Below are 21,587 nucleotides of genomic sequence, written 5' to 3' on the forward strand. Positions count from 1 at the left end.
TACAACAACATCTTTGCGACTACGGTTTGAAGTTTCTTACTACTCCCATCTTGATTGATAACTCTGTTGCTATTAGTATCACCAAGAATCCCGTACAACATTCTAAAACAAAACATATCGAAATTCGATATCATTTTATACAGGATTGTTATGAAAAGAAATTAATTGATCTTGAGAAAGTGCACACTGATTTTCAAAAAGCCGATCTATTTACCAAAGCGTTTGATAAAACACGTTTTAACTTTTTGCTTGGTTTAAATGGATTGAAGACCCTTGCTGAGATCCTAAAATTAGGATAATTATCTTTACTTGTTTTTTTGATCTAGTTTAATTTTCTTCTGTTTTAGGTTTTAGGGGGTGAATTCTAGAAAATACAAAAATATTGTGCTTTTTGTTTGTATAGACAAAACCCAAAAACATTAGAAAACAAAGAAAAATCAAAAATATTGTGTTCTTTCTTGTTTTTCTCTCTTGTTTTATTCTAATATTTTAAAACCCAAAAACATGTTAAAGTTTGAAAATACCAAAAAGATTGTGATTTCTGTTTGTACAGAATAATTCTGAAAAAGTCAAAAAGAATGTGAATTTTTCTTGTTTTGTAAAGAAAAATCCGAAAAGACAAAAAGATTGTGTTTTAGTTTGTAAAGAGAAAAACCAAATAAAAATTTTGCTTACGCTCGCTGAAAATTATGTCATTTGCTTCTATTTTGAAGGACATATACTTGTATATGTTTGGTCCTGATAATTTCTAGTAAATTTTCGGCTTAGCAATTTACCTGACAAATGGATAGTACTTGGGGCGTTTGTTCAGCTTTCTACTTTAGTTTTATCTGAAAATTTAGTCAGTTATTTAATGTACCATCCTAAATACTATAATGTTAAATAAAGAAAGTTATGTTTAGTGATTTCGCGTTATTAATTAAATAATATCGAGTAAAGAACGGATCATGGACTTAGATTAATTAAGGTGGATTAAGTGGTAATGGGCTTTAGGTCCATGGGCTTCAAGAGGTATAAATACCTTCTTAAACCAACCTAAAACCCTAAACCCTCATTTATATCCATCCTAATCTCTACACACTCAAAAACAAACACACACTTCCTTATTACTATTTACGGCCGAGAGAGAGGAAGAGGGTGAAACAACCAACGAACATCGAATAGCAATAGATCTCTCATATACGAACTAGATACATGACAACCAAGCAAAACGCGACCAACCGAACGTATAAAAGGTATGTTTTGATCCTAAAGTTTACGTTTTTATAAATGTTTAGCCTTGAAACATAGAACGAGAATAGATCGGGGGTAAACGAAATGTAAAGTTGTAAAATTGATGCTAAAACGAAACTAATGAACCCTTAAACCTGTGCGAATCGATTAAATGGAAAGATATAGTCTTGAACGTTTAAAGGTCCAAACTTTATGCGCTTTTGCGTCAAGTTTTATCCGAAAATGAACATGAGAACGTTTACGGGTTTGGTCACTATCATCTCCAAGGTTTCATGACGAAACGGATATGAGTAAGGGGTTTTAGAATGAACAGGACCTGCTGCTGAGCAACTTCGCCTGCAAGCCAACTTTGCCTGCAAGCTAAGTTCCCTGCAAGCCAAGTTCACTCCAAGCCAAGTTCGCCAGCAGGCAACTTCGCCTGCAATGTAAGTTCGCCTAAGGTTTAACTTCGCCAAGTTAAAATCGCCACTGGTCAAGTTCGCTGATGCCAAGTTCGCCTAATGATAAGTTTGCCAAGTTAACTTCGCTGAATGATAAATTCGCTTAATATTAAGTTCGCCAAAATTTACGTTCGCTGGGAAATAAATTAAAATCCTAGTGAAAAATGTGTTAAGACAGCTCGACCCCAGCCAGGGGCTCTGCCCCATGGACCCTGCTAGGGGCTGCCGCCCCTAGAACCCCGCTGCCAGGGGCGCTGCCCCCGGACCCCCGTTCGTTGTGGGTTATAACTGAACTAGAAAAACAATATAGATAGCGATAGATGATTGATACCTGTATAGTTATACAGTTAGCCGTGCACAGCTCAAGAAGGGAATAACAATTAACGGTGAACGTAACCGTGTTCAGGTGAGTTCTAGCCCATTTATGTGTTATGTTTTCGGGGCTGTGTGCATACTCTACATGTTTGTTAATACGCTTATCCTAAGTGATAAGTGTATGCCTTATGTGAATGATGTGAAATGTATGAATGATTGCTTGATGGTACGTGAACGATCTTCGGATATTACACGTACTGTCAGGTTGTAATGCTATGTATAAGGAAGGTATGATAGGTATGCTTATGTGTATGAACGTGATAAAGTTAATAAAAGAAGGAAAGGTATGGTTGTATGGATACGAAAAGGATACCGAGTCCTAATAATACTCGAGGTACGATGTATGGTTGTATGATAACGAAGAGGGAATCGAACCCTACTAATATTCGAGAACTAGGGAACCGAACCCTACTAATATTCAAGGAAAGAGGGTACCGAGCCCAAATAATACTCGAGGAAGGAGGGTACCGAGCCCTAATAATACTCGAGGAAGGAGGGTACCGAGCCCTAATAATAATCGAGGAATGTAGGGCGTAATGCTCTTTATAACGTAAGATATGAAAGCAAGTTAGTACAAAAGAAAGTATGAAAGTATGAATGAAAGAAATATAAGTTTGTGTATATTGTATAATGTAAGAGTAAAGTAAGCTTAAAAGACTGAGTGCTTAACCATTGGTGCATTGATAGGTCTTAAACAAGCTGATTGAGTAAAGTAAGTGATATAAACTTAAAGAAAAGCCAAATTGAAAGAGGTTTTAGTCTCTAGCAAAAGTCTCGGTGAAGATGGCAGAAATGTAATAACCGGTCATACTCAAGCCTTATAGTTGTTGTTCATCCAAAAATATAATAAAGAAAAATAACAAGTGTTAGGATTCTGGACACTATGAGTCTTTATCCGGCTTAATCATCTGGGTATTCATAAGCATGAATATTTCACTCGCTTTCTAGAGCAAACCTAAAGTCATTAAACTTGATCACTGCTGTACTTCGTACAATTTAAATTACTGACTTGATCAAAATCCGTTGTTAGTCTCATTACCAATAAGAAACGGACCCCAGGGGATACAATGTATGTAAGCCGACAGATGGACTCATGCATACTCACTCACAGTAAAGGAAACTTGATGCATTGCTCAAAATTATAATTGGTATCAAAATTTTTGATCAACACTATAATGGTTTAAGTCAAATTGGGGTGATTTGGAAAAAATCAAATTAAGCTTGAACCGAGATTAGGGGCTGATAGTTTCTGATATTATGTGCGCTAATTGAACCATAAATCATATCACATAAATGCTTGAAGGTTTGTTATAAGATTTAAGTGGACAACAATGCCATGGGTCGCTCAAGCAAGCTCAGCAAAGGTAAGATGTATGATAACAGATAAAGAAAGGATATGTGATCAATAAGGATAGGATTAATTGATTGTTTTGATTGACTAACTGTTTAAGTAGAATCAGCACAAATGGACTCATAAAAGGAAGTGTATAGGACACGAAAAGTAACGTGATCAGCTAATCACAGCTGGCCACTGTTATTACCTGTTAGCCTTACTATCCTTGTACTAAATAGTTCCATGAGTGATGATGTTTGTGTTTTCCCATTTAGAATATGATGGCTAGAGATGGAGACATTGTTGGAGGTGGAGGTCGCACTGGACGACGCGGCAGGCCTCGTCGTGTCCAGCAACCTTCGATTGAGACAGCCTCCAACACCGGAGATGAGGGGAGTGCAGCTGGAGGAGGTCCGGTCAACAACGAAGGGGTTCAACTGGATCCCGCAATTCAAGCAGCTATTGTTCAAGTTGTAGCCACTGCTGTGAAGAATATTACTCTGGGAGGGTCTGCTGGAAGTCGGGAAGGGACTGCTGGAGGGGCGGGGGGTGATGGTGTGAGAAATGAAGAAGATGAGAGGGAGGCCTCGAGTGGAGTTAGGTCTATGAAATCCGGTGACAGGAAGAGAGGCCAAGGCGGGTGCAACTATAAGTCCTTCAAAGGATGTGACCCGCCGAAGCTGACTGGTTTGGGTGATGCCATCGCCACTCTTCAGTGGATAACCACCATGGATAAAATTATCCGAATCAGCGAGTGTCGTCCTGACCAAGCTGTCGGTTATGCCACCCAATCGTTTGAAGATGAGGCAATGTATTGGTGGGAATTGATTGAGCAAAGAAGGAGTCGAGAGGAAATCAAGGCCATGAAGTGGGAGGATCTGAAGGAGTTAGTGATGAAGAGGTTCTGTGCTGATGCAGAAGTTGAAAGGGTGGAGATGAAGTTCCTGAACTTGAAAGCTGGGACGATGACACATCGTGAGTACACCACTGAGTTCAACCGAATGTCTAGGTTTGTGCCCGATATGGTCAACACTGAGGCTAAGAGAATCTAGTGTTATGTGAGGGGATTGCCACAGAGAGTCCGCATGTTAGTGAGGACAAATAAACCTGCTACTTTCGATTCTGCTGTCCAACTCGCAGAGATGGTCTATGCAGACCTGGCTGCGGATGATGTGGTGGTGGGAGACGAGAAGAAAGAGAAGAAACGGGTCGCTCCTGCTAAACGACCCGGTACCCAGATGTGGAAACCTAAGAACAAGCAACCGAGAGTTTGGGAGAACAGGTCGTGCAATACTTGTAAGACACACAGTGGTGAGTGTAGGTGGGGAAAGGGTTCAGATACATGTCATAAATGTGGAAAGATGCATGCTGGAGAGTGTAGAGTTGGGTCGAATGTTTGCTACAAGTGTGGGAAGGCAGGTCATTATGCTCATGAGTGCAGTTCTAAGCATGCATGCTACAAGTGTGGTAAGACAGGTCACTTTGCTAGGGAGTGTACAGAGGGTGAAGCTGGAGGGAGTGGGAAGAAGGATACTGAGCAAGGTAGGCCAAGAACCAGAGCCTACATGCTGACCCAGGAGCAAGCTAAGCAGATTCCAGATGTCGTCACTAGTACGTTTCTAGTAAACGGTATTTCTGCTTTAGTATTGTTTGATTCGGGCGCAAACAAAAGTTTCGTAGCCACACCATTTAGTAAACTAGCTAAAATGAAATTTTGTCGAGTGTCTGAAACTCTTATAGTAGAAACCGCTAGTGACACTTCGGTTAAAATAGTGAAAATGGTTAAGGACTGTAAGATAGAATTGGAGGGACTTGAGTTCCCTGTTACTTTATATGTTATGACCTTAGGAGGGTTCGATCTGGTTTTGGGGATGGATTGGTTGTCTGAGTACAAAGCTCAGATAGTGTGTAGGAGTAGGATAATAAGGTTAAAGTCCTTGGATGGTAGTGCGGTGACGGTTTATGGTGATATGGAAAGTTCTGGGCTTAATGTCATTTCGATGATAAAAGCCGAGGGTTTGCTAAGGCGAGGGTGCTGTGCCTACCCGGCGTATGTTGTCAACGCTACGGCCGAGACGAAAGAAATGAAAGATGTTCTTATCGTGCGCGACTACCCAGAAGTATTCCCAAAGGATCTTCCGGGGTTGCCGCCAGAGAGAGAGATAGAATTCCAGATAGACTTAGTACCGGGCGCCCAACCCGTCGCGAAAGCACATTACCGTCTAGCACCGTCCGAAATGAAAGAATTGATGTCCCAACTGCAAGAACTCCTCGACAAAGGTTTCATAAGACCAAGTGTTTCCCCGTCGGGCGCACCAGTGTTGTTCGTGAAGAAGAAGGATGGAAGTATGAGAATGTGCATAGACTATCGTGAGTTGGATAAGCTTACGGTAAAGAATAGATATCCTTTGCCAAGGATTGATGATCTGTTTGACCAACTGCAAGGTTTAAGTTGGTTCTCACGAATAGATCTCAGATCAGGCTATCATCAGCTGAAGGTGAAGGAGACAGACATCCCTAAGACAGCGTTCCGAACACGGTATGAACACTACGAGTTCCTCGTAATGTTATTCGGTCTAACAAATGCTCCTGCAGCATTTATGGACATGATGAATAGGGTGTGTCGGCTGATGTTGGATAAGTCGGTTATCGTCTTCATTGATGATATATTGATTTATTCAAAGAGAGAGTCTGACCATGCTGAGCATCTGAGAGAGGTATTGGAGACTCTGAAGAAAGAGAAGTTGTATGCTAAGTTTTCGAAGTGCGCGTTCTGGTTAAGATAAGTGCAATTTTTAGGTCATGTGATTAATCCGGAAGGGATTACCGTGGAACCAGCTAAGATTGAAGCGATAACGAATTGTAAGACTCCGCAGAATGCGACTAAATACGAAGCTTCCTAGGGTTAGCTGGCTAATATAGGAGATTCATCAAAGGTTTCTCCAAGATAGCCGCACCGCTGACCGGTATGACCCGAAAGTCGATAGTATTCAGTTGGGGAAAGTTTCAAGAAGAATCCTTTGAGGAATTAAAGAAGAAACTCACGCAAGCTCCAATCCTTGCTTTACCCGATGGTGACGAGGATTTAGTTGTTTGTGTTGATGCCTCGCATCAAGGGCTAGGTTGCGTGTTGATGCAACGAGGGAAGGTGATAGCTTATGCGTCTAGACAGTTGAAAGTCCACGAGAGTACTTATCCGACGCATGATTTCGAGCTAGCGGCAGTAGTGCATGCCTTAAAGATATGGAGGCATTACTTGTATGGTACTAAGTTTACTATTTATACAGATCATAAGAGTATAAAGTATTTCTTTGAGCAAAAAGAATTGAACATGAGGCAGAGAAGATGGTTAGAATTGATAAAGGATTACGACTGTGAGATCAAGTACTACCCCGGTAAAGCTAATGTGGTTGCCGACGCGCTAAGCCGTAAGAACGAGGAAGTCCTTGCAACAGTGAAGTCATACCAGCTGATTATGAACTCAAGTCTTTTTGAAGAGATTGTCAAGGTACAGTCAGAGGTGCTTGTAGATGAAGGATTAGTTAAGAAAGAAAGGATTTATGGCCAGCAAGACGAGTTAATGGAACATGGTGTTAAGACTAGATTCGACCGTATGTGGATTCCACGCCATGGAGATCTTAGAGTTCGAATATTAGATGAGGCTCATAAGTCAAGATATTCGTTTCATCCTGGAGCTACAAAGATGTATCAAGATTTGAAAAGAGACTACTAGTGGCCTGGGATGATGAATAATGTAGTGGATTATGTTAGTAAGTGCTTAACTTGCTTACAAGTCAAAGCCGAACATCAAAAGCCTTATGGGAAGATGCAACCGCTAGAGATACCTGAGTGGAAATGGGAACACATCACCATGGATTTCATAACTAAGCTACCTCGTACAGCTAAGCATCATGATACTATCTGGGTGATTGTGGACCGTTTGACCAAGAGTGCTCACTTTCTGCCCATACGAGGGGCCATCTCGTCAGAAACGTTAGCAAGCTTGTACATAAAAGAAGTTGTAACCAAGCATGGAGTACCGTTATCGATCGTGTGGACGAGGTTGAACATCAGTACGGCGTATCATCCTCAAACCGATGGACTGTCTGAAAGGACGATCCAAACCCTTGAGAATATGCTACGTGCTTGTGTTTTAGATTTTGGTGGAAGTTGGGATGATCATCTGCACTTGGCAGAGTTCTCCTATAACAACAGTTACCATTCAAGTATTGGTATGCCACCGTTTGAGATGCTTTACGGTAGACGATGTAGAACCCCGGTGTGTTGGGGTGAGATTGGTTAGAAGGAAATGGGAAGCCTAGAAGTGGTTCAAGAAACATCTTTAAGGTTCGATCAGATCAAAGCAAGAATGAAAGACGCTTAAGACAGACAAAAGTCGTATGCGGATAAGCGGCGACGACCGATTGAGTTTAACATTGATGACAATGTGATGCTTAAGGTCTCGCCTTGGAAAGGAATTATCCGTTTTAGAAAGAGGGGGAAGTTGAGTCCAAGGTACATTGGACCGTTTAAAATTTTAGATCGTGTGGGGGAAGTAGCTTATAAGCTGGATTTACCCGATGAGTTAGAAGGAATTCATTCAACCTTCCATGTTTCTCATCTGAGGAAGTGTCTAGCTGATGACATGTCTCACGTGCCATTGATGGACATTGAAGTTGATGAACAATTTAACTACATCGAGCAACCCATTGAGATTATCGATCGCAAGGAGAAGTAGCTTCGTCATAAGGTTATACCTTTGGTGAAAGTGATATGGAAGCATCGCAAAGGATCAGATGCTACTTGGGAAGCTGAGGACGAGATGCGCAAGTTCTACCCTAATCTGTTTAAGTAGATAGTTAGGTTTCGGGGACGAAACCTCTTTAAGGAGGGAAGACTTGTAACATCCTAAATATTATAATGTTAAATAAAGAAAGTTACATTTAGTGATTTCGCGTTATTAATTAATTAATATCGAGTAAAGAACGGATCATGGACTTTGATTAATTAAGGTGGATTAAGTGGTAATGGGCTTTAGGTCCATGGGCTTCAAGAGGTATAAATACCCTCTTAAACCAACCAAAAACCCTAAACCCTCATTTATATCCATCCTAATCTCTACACACTCAAAAACACACACACACTTCCTTATTACTATTTACGTCCGAGAGAGAGGAAGAGGGTGAAACGACCAACAAACATCGAATAGCAATAGATCTCTCATATACAAGCTAGATACAAGATAACCAAGCAAAACGCGACCAACCGAACGTATAAAAGGTATGTTTTGATCCTAAAGTTTACGTTTTTATAAACGTTCAGCCTTGAAACATAGAACGAGAATAGATCGGGGGTAAACGAAATGTAAAGTTGTAAAATTGATGCTAAACCAAAACTAATGAACCCTTAAACCTGCGTGAATCGATTAAATGGAAAGATATAGTGTTGAACGTTTAAAGGTCAAAACTTTATGCGCTTTTGCGTCAAGTTTTATCCGAAAATGAACATGAGAACGTTTACGGGTTTGGTCACTATCATCTCCAAGGTTTCACGACGAAACGGATATGAGTAAGGGGTTTTAGAACGAACAGGACCTGCTGCTGAGCAACTTCGCCTGCAAGCTAAGTTCGATGCAAGCCAAGTTCACTCCAAGCCAAGTTCGCCAGCAGGCAACTTCGCCTGCAATGTAAGTTCGCCTAAGGTTTAACTTTGCCAAGTTAAATTCGCCACTGGTCAAGTTCGCTGATGCCAAGTTCGCCTAATGATAAGTTCGCCAAGTTAACTTCGCTGAATGATAAATTCGCTTAATATTAAGTTCGCCAAAAGTTAAGTTCGCTGGGAAATAAATTAAAATCCTAGTGAAAAATGTGTTAAGACAGCTCGACCCCAGCCAGGGGCTCTGCCCCTTGGACCCTGCTAGGGGCTGCCGCCCCTAGAACCCCGCTGCCAGGGGCGCTGTCCCCGGACCCCCGTTCGTTGTGGGTTCTAATTGAACTAGAAACACAATATAAATAGCGATAGATGATTGATACGTGTATTGTTATACAGTTAGCCGTGCACAGCTCAAGAAGGGAATAACAATTAACGGTGAACGTAACCGTGTTCAGGTGAGTTCTAGCCCCATTTATGTGTTATGTTTTCGGGGTTGTGTGCATACTCTACATGTTTGTTAATACACTTATCCTAAGTCATAAGTGTATGCCTTATGTGAATGATGCGAAATGTATGAATGATTGCTTGATGGTACGTGAACGATCTTCGGATATTACACGTACTGTCAGGTTGTAATGCTATGTATAAGGAAGGTATGATACGTATGCTTATGTGTATGAACGTGATAAAGTTAATAAAAGAAGGAAAGGTATGGTTGTATGGATACGAAAAGGGTACCGAGTCCTAATAATACTCAACGTACGATGTATGGTTGTATGGTAACGAAGAGGGAATCGAACCCTACTAATATTCGAGAACTTGGGAACCGAACCCTACTAATATTCGAGGAAAGAGGATACCTAGCCCTAATAATACTCGAGGAAGGAGGGTACCAAGCCCTAATAATACTCGAGGAACGTAGGGCGTAATGCTCTTTATAACGTAAGATATGAAAGCAAGTTAGTACAAAAGAAAGTATGAAAGTATGAAAGTATGAATGAAAGAATATAAGTTTGTGTGTATTGTATAATGTATGATTAACTAGAACTCACTCAGCGTAGCTGACTTTTAGTATGCTCGCAGGTGAGTAGGATGAGGTAGCTCGCTTGAGGGGACAGGTGGCGTTGAATAAGAGACTGTCATCGGAAGGCTCAGGGTGTGTTATGTTTTAATTACTTAGTTTTCGAAAGACAAGTTGGTTGTTTAAGACAAGTTTTGAATTGTTATGAAATGTTTATTAAAGTTTTTATATTCCGCGAATGTTTTTAATTAACTCAGATATTAGAACTGCGTTTATGAGTAAATCCAACACGAAAGTAGGGCTACCGGTAACGGGGCCTTACATTTAAGTTTGTGAAGCGTGATTACATGTTTTGGTCATTTTCTCTACTTGTAGATGGATAGGATAGCCATTAAGTTATAAACTTAAATTAACTAGGGCAATTAAAATTATTTTGTTTTATGCTCCTCAAAATTTTGAGTTTTTGAAGCAAAAAGAGAAAATGGTAGTACATTGATTATTTGACCCCAAAATCCAGAAAGAAATAAGCTTAAAAGACTGAGTGCTAAACCATTGGTGCATTGATAGGTCTTAAACAAGCTGATAGAGTAAAGTAAGTGATATAAACTTAAAGATAAACCAAATTGAAAGAGGTGTTAGTCTCTAGCAAAAGTCTCTGTGAAGATGGCAGAAATGTAATAACCGGTCATACTCAAGCCTTATAGTTGTTGTTCATCAAAAATATAATAAAGCAAATAACAAGCGTTTGGATTCTGGACACTATGAGTCTTTATGCGGCTTAATCATCTGGGTATTCATAAGCATGAATATTTCACTCGCTTTCTAGAGCAAACCCAAAGTCATTAAACTTGATCACTGCTGTACTTTGTACAATTTAAATTACTGACTTGATCAAAATCCGTTGTTAGTCTCATTACCAATAAGAAACGAACCCCAGGGGATACAATGTATGTAAGCCGACAGATGGACTCGTGCATACTCACTCACAGTAAAGGAAACTTGATGCATTGCTCAATATTTCACAATTGGTATCAAAATTTTTGATCAACAGTATAATGGTTTAAGTCAAATTGGGGTGATTTGGCAAAAATCAAATTAAGCTTGAACCGAGATTAGGGGCTGATAGTTTCTGATATTCTGTGCGCTAATTGAACCATAAATCATATCACATAAATGCTCGAAGGTTTGTTATAAGATTTAAGTGGACAACAATATCAATGACCGACTTAACGCCAGTTGTAATATCTCTTAAATATAAAACAGTGATGGAAGCGCATTTTGGTCAATATGATTCTCTGCTCAAACTCAACAAAAACACAAAAATATGTACTGCTTTTGATAAATCATAGAAAAACACAAAAAGAATGTCCAATTTTTATGTTCGGATGCTTCTTTGTAAATACATTCTTTAATTTTTTTTAAATACTAAAAATATTTTATTCTTCTTACTTTACAAATTATTTAATGTTTTTAAGTTATGTTTCGTAAAAGTGAAACGTCTTTAAAGTATTCAGTTATCAAGATAAAAAGGTTCTCTGTAATGCTTTTAAGTTAAAATTTGATTTATTCACTATTTAATTCATTTAATTATTTAATTTAAAATTAAATAAAGTTTTAATTTGTTAAAATCTACTTCGTTAATTATGGATAACGGACTAGGTGATTCTTTAGCGAACTGGTTTCTAGTTCGCTCACCTAATTCACTTCCGTACTCTGTAACGAATCATCCCTTCTTCGTTATACATATTTAACGAATCAAGACACGAGTCATGTCTTGTTCGTAACGAACTGTAATAGCGAATTACCTAGTTCGTTTTTAATAATTCAAACGAATCGCTTGATTCGTACAAAGAGTGCCTTGGATGGCGTGTTAGGCTATATAAGACAAGAAACACGAACAGTCCTTCACTGTTCGTCTTCTTCATTCACTCCTAAAGTAATCTTTTTCAAATTTTTCTCTGAAATTCGACTTCCAAATCTCAACATTTCAAGGCTATCATTGTTTGTCTAAGGTATAGAGGATCACTGCGATGTGATTTTCGTCAAAAATGACTGAGCTTTGATAGACTATTTATGGATTTTTGTGATTCAAGGGTTTTCCGAGTTCATAAACCCCAATTTATTGATGATTCATTATGTTAAATTTGCTTATTGATGATTCAATGTGATCGGAATGTGATTCCGATACCCTGGGTAGACTTTAATCAACGATTGATTTTTGTTTGCCGGGTCGTTTGAATGATTGTTGTTTCAGGGTTTTAGCTTAATGTATTGATTGTTCTTGTTTAGGATACGGTGTTAAACCTCAATCTTAACACCGTGAGCTTCGTATAGCTTTTCCGAGTTACATAGACCTATTACTTTGTTTGTTCGACGATAAACATGTGCGAATTGAAGCTGGGTTTGTGTTATTGACCTTCGGTGTTCTTATTAATTTTGAACTTGACTATGAAGAGTCAAAGATCAAGTCAAACTTTTAATGACCATTCGTTATCCTTAGCGAACTGGAACTGCTTCGTGTCCAATTCGTTAAGGAAATACACGAACTAGCTCCGCGAATAATTTAGTTCACGAATCAGATGTGGATTCGTTAAAAGTATAATGAACTAGATCCTTAGTTCTTCATTTTGAATAGTAATTCGCTAAGTCTACTTCGTTAGCTTATTTACCTGATAGCGAATCTCTCGATTCGTTACTGAATGGTAACGAATCAGAGCGATATTTAACAAATGACATTTATGATAATTTATTTAAAATTAACATTTAAAGTAAATAAAGTCTTTCAACCGTCCTAACGCGTAAATAAATTGATTACACATATCATATGAAATTAAATACATCATTAGGTATTTAAATGTCCTAAATATATATTACATTTTCACATTTCTTATATTCGTTCATATTTATAAAGTTAACATGGCTGATCAAGTAAATCAAGATCCACCGGTTGCTGGTCAAGGACAACAAGAGCAACCACCACAGGAGCAACCACCTCAAGAACAATAGGAGGATGTTATCTTGTTACCATACGACACAAAACACAACATCTGTGCATATATTGATCAAGTTATTACTGACGTTGACGTATTTGGAGACATGTTAGCATTTTTAAGACGTTCAGTGATACGATATGTATTTTATGAACCAATTGAGTATAGTGCTGAAACCCCAAGAGTGTTTGTTGCTGGTCAGTCTAGCAATCAAAGTGGGTAGTCAAAATTTTTTACCTGGTTGGAGGACTTATACGCCCAATACATATACGGAGCCAAAGACTTATACGTTGCTAAAAACTTTTACGCTCGAACTTATACGCCAGAAACTTATACGCTGGAAACACAAAATTTTGATATTTTTTAAAATGGAATTTTCAAGTTTGTTGAATGATGAAAATGCATTGAGAAGAACCATACGGCAAGTTATGAAGAAAGAATTTATTGGTTTTTAGATGATGAATGGAGAATCGTTTGATCGCTTAAACAAATGATATTGTAAGCTTGTGAGTGAAATGAAATATATCGGAGTTGAGAGACATGAGTTCGATTACATTGACAGGTTGGCCGATACATTCGTTGAGACTTCACCTAAAGACTGGGTATGTTCATTATGTCAATACAATCAGACACCAACACTTACAAACTCTCTCAATTCATCGAGAAGATAAAGAATCAGTAATTGTCTTTTCAAGAGAACAGTAATGTTGATATTTGTGAAAGTTCGGAAAAGTGTGCTCATGCAAAATCATGTGAAAAATGTGTGTTACTTTCAAAAGAATGTAAAGAAAAAGATGTGGAGTAAAAATGTTAAAAAAACTCACATCGATTCGTTACAAACTGATCTTAAACGTGTTAAGGAAGCATATGATCAACTTCAACAATGCGAAAACGCACTTTGGGAAAGAATTAATCAAAATGAGAAAACCATAAACAGTTACATTGAAGAAAATGATGCACTTAAACAAGATCTTCAGACTGTTAAAATTAAGACTGAAACAGATGGTTTGAAGCTTAACGGTTACAAAGAAGCATCTTTTGTCCTGGATGACGTAACTGGGGATGTTATTAATGATCATGGTGTGAGGCATAAGCATGAGCAGCTTGATAAGGTTGAATTCGTACATGGTACGAAATCTGAAAACAAGAAATAAATCCAGTATCAAAATCAATTCAGTAAGGATTTCTTTGTTCAGAAAGACAAACGTAAACAAACTGATAAGAATAGTCCTAAGTTTACGTACATTCCAAAATCAGATGTTGTTACACCTAAAGGCAACCAAGATGTTCTTAAGATAGAAAAACCAAAATTCCAAAATTCAAAAACAAAAAATACGAGCTCAAACGTTAAATCAAGTATTCCAAAGGATCCTCTAAATAAAACTTTCGGAAGAACAGACGACACTGTTAATAATGTTTCGGGGATACTAAAAGTTGTTGAGATTGTTGATTGGAAAGATTGTGATGGAAAAAGGTTTGAAAAGCTGAAATTTTATGTGAAAAGATCCAAATCAATCATTGGATCATTAAGAAAAAGGACTGATCAGATCAAGTTTGTGTTGATAAAGAGTCATTTTCTGGAAGTTCGGATAACAATGTCAAATCCAAAAGTTCAGAAAATTCAACCGTCTTACATGTCAATTCTGGAAGTTCAGGCAACAAGATTTCTGATGTAACGAATATGTCTGAAGATTCGGAAACTATTGACTTGAGGGGGGGGAATGATTGAAGATGATGACTTAAAAGATCGACGTTTTTGGAAAACCTAGTCTAAGAAATATCCGAGGGGGAGTTTGTTGAAGCATGAACGTCTACTGCTTAGATACCAAGACCAAGCGTCATCTACGGGGGAGTCTGTTAGAGCATAACGTCTAATGCTAGGTCTTGTATGGTTTAAACGAGATGATATTGCTAGATCTATTTGTTAAGGGGCGTATAAGTTGATTAACCAACGTATAAGACTTATACGTCATATAAGTCTTATACGCTGCAACAACTTATACAGACCATAGTTTTGTGTACAAATAGTCTTGAACTTGCCATATTTTTTAGTTCTTTTGGAAAGTTTGTTAGTCCAACTTGTAATTGTTCTATAATTGTCAAATCTGATTGTACTTTACCAAGATTGAGATATACGAGAAACATAGAGAATATAATGGGTAATCTTGTTGTTTTCGATCACGTTTAGGGATTATGTACCTTCACATTGATTCTAGATATCTAACTACGTCTTGTTCACGACACGAACACGTTCCTACATAATGTCTGCAAGCCGAAAAATGAAATCATGCATACTCATCCATGGTAAAGGAAACTTAGGTTATTGCTTGATAACGGGAGTATGCCTTGTTGTGGAAAATTGTTGCTATAATTGCCAAACTAAAAAATTTAAATGTTTTGATCTGCTGGTTCTAAGGTTTAAGTCAAGTTGGGGTGGCATGGTAAAAATCAAAATAAGCCCGAATCAACATTAGAATCTTATCATGTTCTGATATTGTGTGCTTAATTAAACCTTAATTGTATCACTGATGTCTCTGAATCTTTTGTTATAAAAGTTTAAGTGGACAACAATATCAATGACCGGCTTAACATCTGACATAATAAAGCTGAACTATAAAACCATGATGGAAGAACAGATTGATCAATATGATTCCTTGCTCAAGTCACAAAAATATGTTTCTTTCTATTGGTAAATATTTTTATTTTGAAAAATTTTTATTACAACTTTCGTTTTTTAACCAAAAAGATTTTACGTTTCTGTATTATTTTCGATTTTTGTGAATGGTTAATCGGGTTTGGATATCCGAGAATCAGAATCGAGTGGTTGTTTTTGAAAAAAAATATTATAAATTGGGATTTAACAGTCCAAGTGAATTTTTCAAGGTCATTAAGATGGTCTTGATTAATTTCGAAAAATGTGAAATTGGTTGTTTGAATCACAATTGTTCAAAATTAAAAGTTTAAAATTCAATTGGATTCATCAAGGTCATTAATTTGGACTTGATTGGACTCGAGAGTGTGAAAGTTATCAGATTTAAACATTTTTGTATTAACCAACATATAATTATTTTACTTAGACATCGTATAAGTGTAACGGACTTATACGACATATAAATTCAAAAGTTATACGAGCGTATAAAAATCTGGTATATATAAGTCTGATGCGCTAATGGTTCATTTCTACTTATACGTTTTTGTGAGATACACGCCGTCCACTGTCATTGAACAATTGTCCGTATATCTTGTCAATTACTCCGTATAAACTGAAATCTTTGAATCTTGTGGTTGATTTGCACATCATTTGATTCTTTAAAGGTATAAATCTGAGATTAAATGTTAGTTCTTTATTCGTTTAAAGACGATGAACACTACCCTACTCTTTTGGATCTAATTGAACTATTTTTGGACATAAGACTAAGGAGTTTTGATGTTAAATTTTTGTTGATATAAATGCAAACTGATTTGTCCACTAATTTTTTATTATCATTTTTTGATTTGTCCAAATTGATTTTGACCTAGAGTTGACATATGAACGCATAAGTGTACTGAACACTTATACGGGTCTAATTGACTTATACGGCGTATAAGTTCATAACTCTTATACGTTTATTGAACTTACTTTAAAGACCTATCCGTTGATCAAACTGTCTTACACGTGTACATACTTATACATTAATGTTCACTTACACGTTGTATGAGACTTATCCGTCTATTAATACTTATACGTGTATACATACTTACTTACATGTTGAACTGGTCTTACATGTTATTTTGAAATTATGTGTTTAAATAAGACTTACACACTAATCTAGTCTTATACGTGCATATCAGTCTTATACGACACTTAGAAAAATTTTCAAATTTGTTTTTCAAAGATAATTTGTTTGTTTGTGTGTGCATATGGTGAAAGATTTTGATACTAATCATAACGTGTGTGCATTTTTGGATGGATCAGATGACAAGATGGAACATTTTTGGGCCATGTTACCATTCTTTTTATGATTGAGGATATTAAAGGCAATTACGGCGAACACCGTAGTTATTAAAGAAATCGTGGAGGAATTATAGAGGAACGCTAAGCTCGAGGAGGAATGTATCAAATATGTGGTACAGAAAAAGGAAATCGTTATTTCTGAGCAAGTATTACGAGATGCGCTGGAGATACAAGATGAATCAACTGACCCTACTGCTCTTTATAAACGTATGGTTAAGGGATGTTTGCAGCGGATGGGGTACCAGAATGAAGTGAATCGAGTTACTTACTTAAAGACGTGATTGTCAAGACCGTTCAAGTTCATGGTGCACGTGATCGTTCATTGTTTGTGACATAAAAAAGGCGGGTATGAGGAAATTTTGGATTACCAAATGTGCATGTTGACTGCTTTGTACCTAAACCTAAAATATAACTTCTTCAAAATTATATTTGAGCACATGAAAATGTATTTTGATAACAAGTGGCTTATGTTTCCGAAATTCATTCAACTGATTGTTGATCATCAGTTTCCTGGTGTTGTCAAGACGGGTGAAGAGATGAAATTGGAACACGTGTCTGCTAATGGATGTGCTAAGCTCAAGTATGTTTCACCATCTGATAACAAATGGAGAAATGATGGTAGTGATTCTGATGGAGAAAACGAAAATGTTCTTATGCAAAGGTTGTGCCAATTGGTTGTCGTTAGCTCGTGAAAGCTGAGGAAGATGTAGCTGAAGCGTCTCAAAAAGCTAAAAAGAAAAGAAAGCGTACGGTTAAAGCTGAAATGATAACACCTCCTTCTCCTATTCCTGCTCCACAACAACCTGTTATTGAACCAATTGGTTATTTTTCTTGAGAGGAAACTGAGTCTAACCCATAAATTAGTAGAAAAATCTTGGCTGCTCCTGAGCAATGCATGATTTTAAACAAGAGAGGAGAACAAAGAAAAGGTTTGATGTTGATACTACTTATGTTCCTGAATCTAGCAAGCCAAAGAAGAAACGAGTTAAGCATATGGTGGAAAGGTCTATAATTGATTCATGTTTGGTTGACGAACCAGAGGATTACGATGTTAGGATGGTGTAAGATCAGGAGAAAAATGTTGAGAAAATCCTGAACCTGTTAAAGCTGATGTTAATGAAGTTGAAATAATTCCTATTTTTGAGGTGAATCTAGATGATGCAATTGATAAGTTGCTTAATTTCCCTGACAGATCAGAAAGTTTTCCAAAACTACACCAAATGTTGAAGAGCATGTGCAACAAGAATTTCAAAATGCTGATCCTAAAGCATCACAACAATCCTTTGGAAACACTTTTTGATGTTTACTTGCAATTGGATGGGCCATCAAGAGTTGACTTTTATTTGTTGAAAGATAAAGTTGAGAATCAAGATGTTAAAAATTACAATTCTTCTTGAGGAGAATGATTGTTTGTGGGTTGAAAATTTGGAGATCAAGAGACGTTTGGATGTTAGTGAAAAGAAAAGGAAGATATTAGATGATTTATTGGTGGAACACATGAAATATTTCGTAATCATCTAGAAGAAGTTGGGTATTCGACTTAATTATGAAGTTGATAAAGCTGAAACTAGTGACATCGTGTTTGAAAGAGTATACGGAGGTGACATTGGTGTTGCTAAAGAAAATTTTTGTGTTGAATATGATGATTAAAAAGCTAATAAAATGGGAAGTCTAATATCAAACATCCTATCTTTTTTGATGATGATGTGATTATACAAGATGCCTCTAGGCATGTAAAGGGATCTAGTGACATTGTTATGCAAAATGTTGAACCTGTGGTTTAGATAATAGTTATATCTATTGAGACTATTGTTTATGAGACCAAGGTTGTTGAGAAAAAAAAAGGAGGAAGAAGAAAAAGAAGATGAGGAGAAATTAGATTTTGGAGATTCAGATGATAATTATTCTGATTTAGATGATGATGATGATGATACTCCTCAAGGCGGTGCAGGTGCTATTGCTGGAAAGTTTGAAAAGAAGTTTGACATTGTTAGTGGTGATGTTCAAACTGATGAACCACAACATATATCTGAAACTCAAAATGCACCGGCTAATCAACCGTTGGAAGAGTTGAATAATCTTGGTGTATTTACTTGGATCGTGGGGAAGAGAAGTATGATGTAATTCGAGTGTATGATACTATGTGGTTGGTTAACTGTTCGTAGAAAGACATATATGTCTTACATTTGAATAGGATCCAATGCACTGATGATAAATTCAAGACTCAAGCCAACCAGTTCCAGAAAGTAGTGGATTTATGCTTTGATAAGAAGATACACTTTGGAAGGGCTTGGGAAATGAATTAGAGAGCTGTTAGTGATGAACAAGAAAGAATTGAGGCTGAGATGGAAGCTGAACGTCGGTATCGAGTTACTCATGTATCATGGAATAGATTTCAATTTATGCGGACTAGAGTATCTTATCCAACATCTCAACAAGGTTCAACAAAGCCGTCATTTGAAGAAGCAAGCAAGGAGTATCGTAAAAGGGTATTTGGTATTGATTGAAGAAGCAAAGACCTAACAATATCCAAGGGGGAGGTTGTTAGTGCATTATTGTCTAATGCTTGGTCTTATGGGCTAAATATGTCATATTGTATCTTATAGGGGCTTAAAATGTCAATATTAGAATCATGTTAAGAAGCGTATAAGTCTAAGTAACGTTAAAGACTTATACTAAGTGTATAAGTCTTGTACGCCAATAGACTTATACTGTTCATAGGACAATGTATAAATAGCTTTTAATTGTCATATTTTGTAACAATTTTTTGAGAATTCTGATAGAAGTGAATTCATCATTGTACATTTAATGTTATATGAATCTGATGATGATTATGAGTGAATATGTAATCAATTCCTTTATTATATGTTTCCACCATATGATATAGTATAGTAAACGCCAAGTTATCGATCTGTATCGTATCATACTACACATATATGATGATGTTTATGATCCGGATTCACGTCTTTCAACAGTTTTTATAACAATTTTTGAGAATTTTGATAAGAGAGAATTCATCATTGTAATTTGAATGTTATATGAATATAATGATGATTATGAGTGAATATGTGATCAATTCCTTTATTATATGTTTCCGCCATATGATATAGTATAGTAACCACAAAGTTATCGATCCGTATCGTATCGTATCGTATCGTACTACACGTATATGATGATGTTTATGATCCGGATTCAGTTCTTTCACTTCATGATCTCTGACTAGGACAGCGCTAACCGCATACCTGACACGACTAAATACAAGGATAACGATTCACCATCTACTAGTTTCCTCAAGGCTAGTGCTAAGGATAGATAATCTTTAAGAGCCATCAGCGCATCTTCATGCTTTTGAGTCCACTCAAACTATTTATTATTTCTCAAGATATCATAGATGTCTTTGCACTTCTCTGAAGATTTGGAGATGAATCTACTCAGGGTAGCTATCCTTCCTGTCAGTCTTTGGACATCTTTAGCATTCACCGGAGACTTTAAATTAACGATGGATTCCATCTGCTCAAGACTTTCTTCTATTCCTCCTTTAGTCACCATATATCCTAGGAATTTTCTAGCCTTGACACCAAAATGGCACTTTGATGGGTTGAGCTTCATATTGTATTGATCAAGAATGTTGAATGCTTCTTCTAGATCTTTGAGATGATCCTCAACATTCTTTGACTTGACCACCATGTCATCTATGTAGACTTCCATGGTCTTTCCTAACTGATCCTTGAACATTATGTTGACCAGTCTTTTATATGTTGCCCTGCATTTCATAGTTCGAATGGCATAGCAATATAACAATATACGCCGGTAGGAGTCATGAATGTTGTATCCTCTTGATCAGATGGCTCCATCAGAATTTGTTGAAATCCAGAGGAAGCATCCATAAAGGTGAGCATCTCATGTCCTGCCGTGGCATCCACCATGGGATCAGTTTCTTGTAACGGAAAAGGATCCTTGCGACATGCCTTGTTAAATCACGATATTGCCAAACCATCATCGATACTTTACCTCTCTAATCATACATGCCTTGAGAATTTTTTCGACTTCTTGGATAATGATATTTCTTTCAGGTGCAAATTTCCTCCTTTTCTGGTGGACAGGCCTGACAGAAGTATCTATCCCTAACTTATGCGTAATAATATCTTTAGAGATACCTGTCATATTAGAGTGTTTGAAAGCAATAGTGGACTTCCTTTTGTTAGGGCATAGAATTTATGCTGAGGATCCATTATCCTTAAGTGACTTATGGATCAATTATCCTTGAGATATGTTCCAGGTTGTGAAAGATAAAGGATCCTCGGTAATATATGTTTACTAATAATTGTGTTTGAGTGGTGTTGTGTTTGATAGGAGACTCCCAGCATGTGGTCAAAAGACGTTAAAGGAGTTAGTGGAAGAGTGGCAGATTTGTAGGACTAGTTATTAGTTGTTATTTACGTATATACATGAAATTATGATCAATTAGGTCACACATTACACGCTCATACTCATTCACTGAGCAAGCTAGAAGATCACAAATACTTAGCATTATCATAATCATTGATCA

The sequence above is a fragment of the Bidens hawaiensis genome, unplaced genomic scaffold (assembly GCF_021521415.1).
Source record: "Bidens hawaiensis isolate Kalapana, Puna unplaced genomic scaffold, B.hawaiensis_p1.1 tig00008898_1, whole genome shotgun sequence".
Lineage (NCBI taxonomy): Eukaryota > Viridiplantae > Streptophyta > Magnoliopsida > Asterales > Asteraceae > Bidens > Bidens hawaiensis.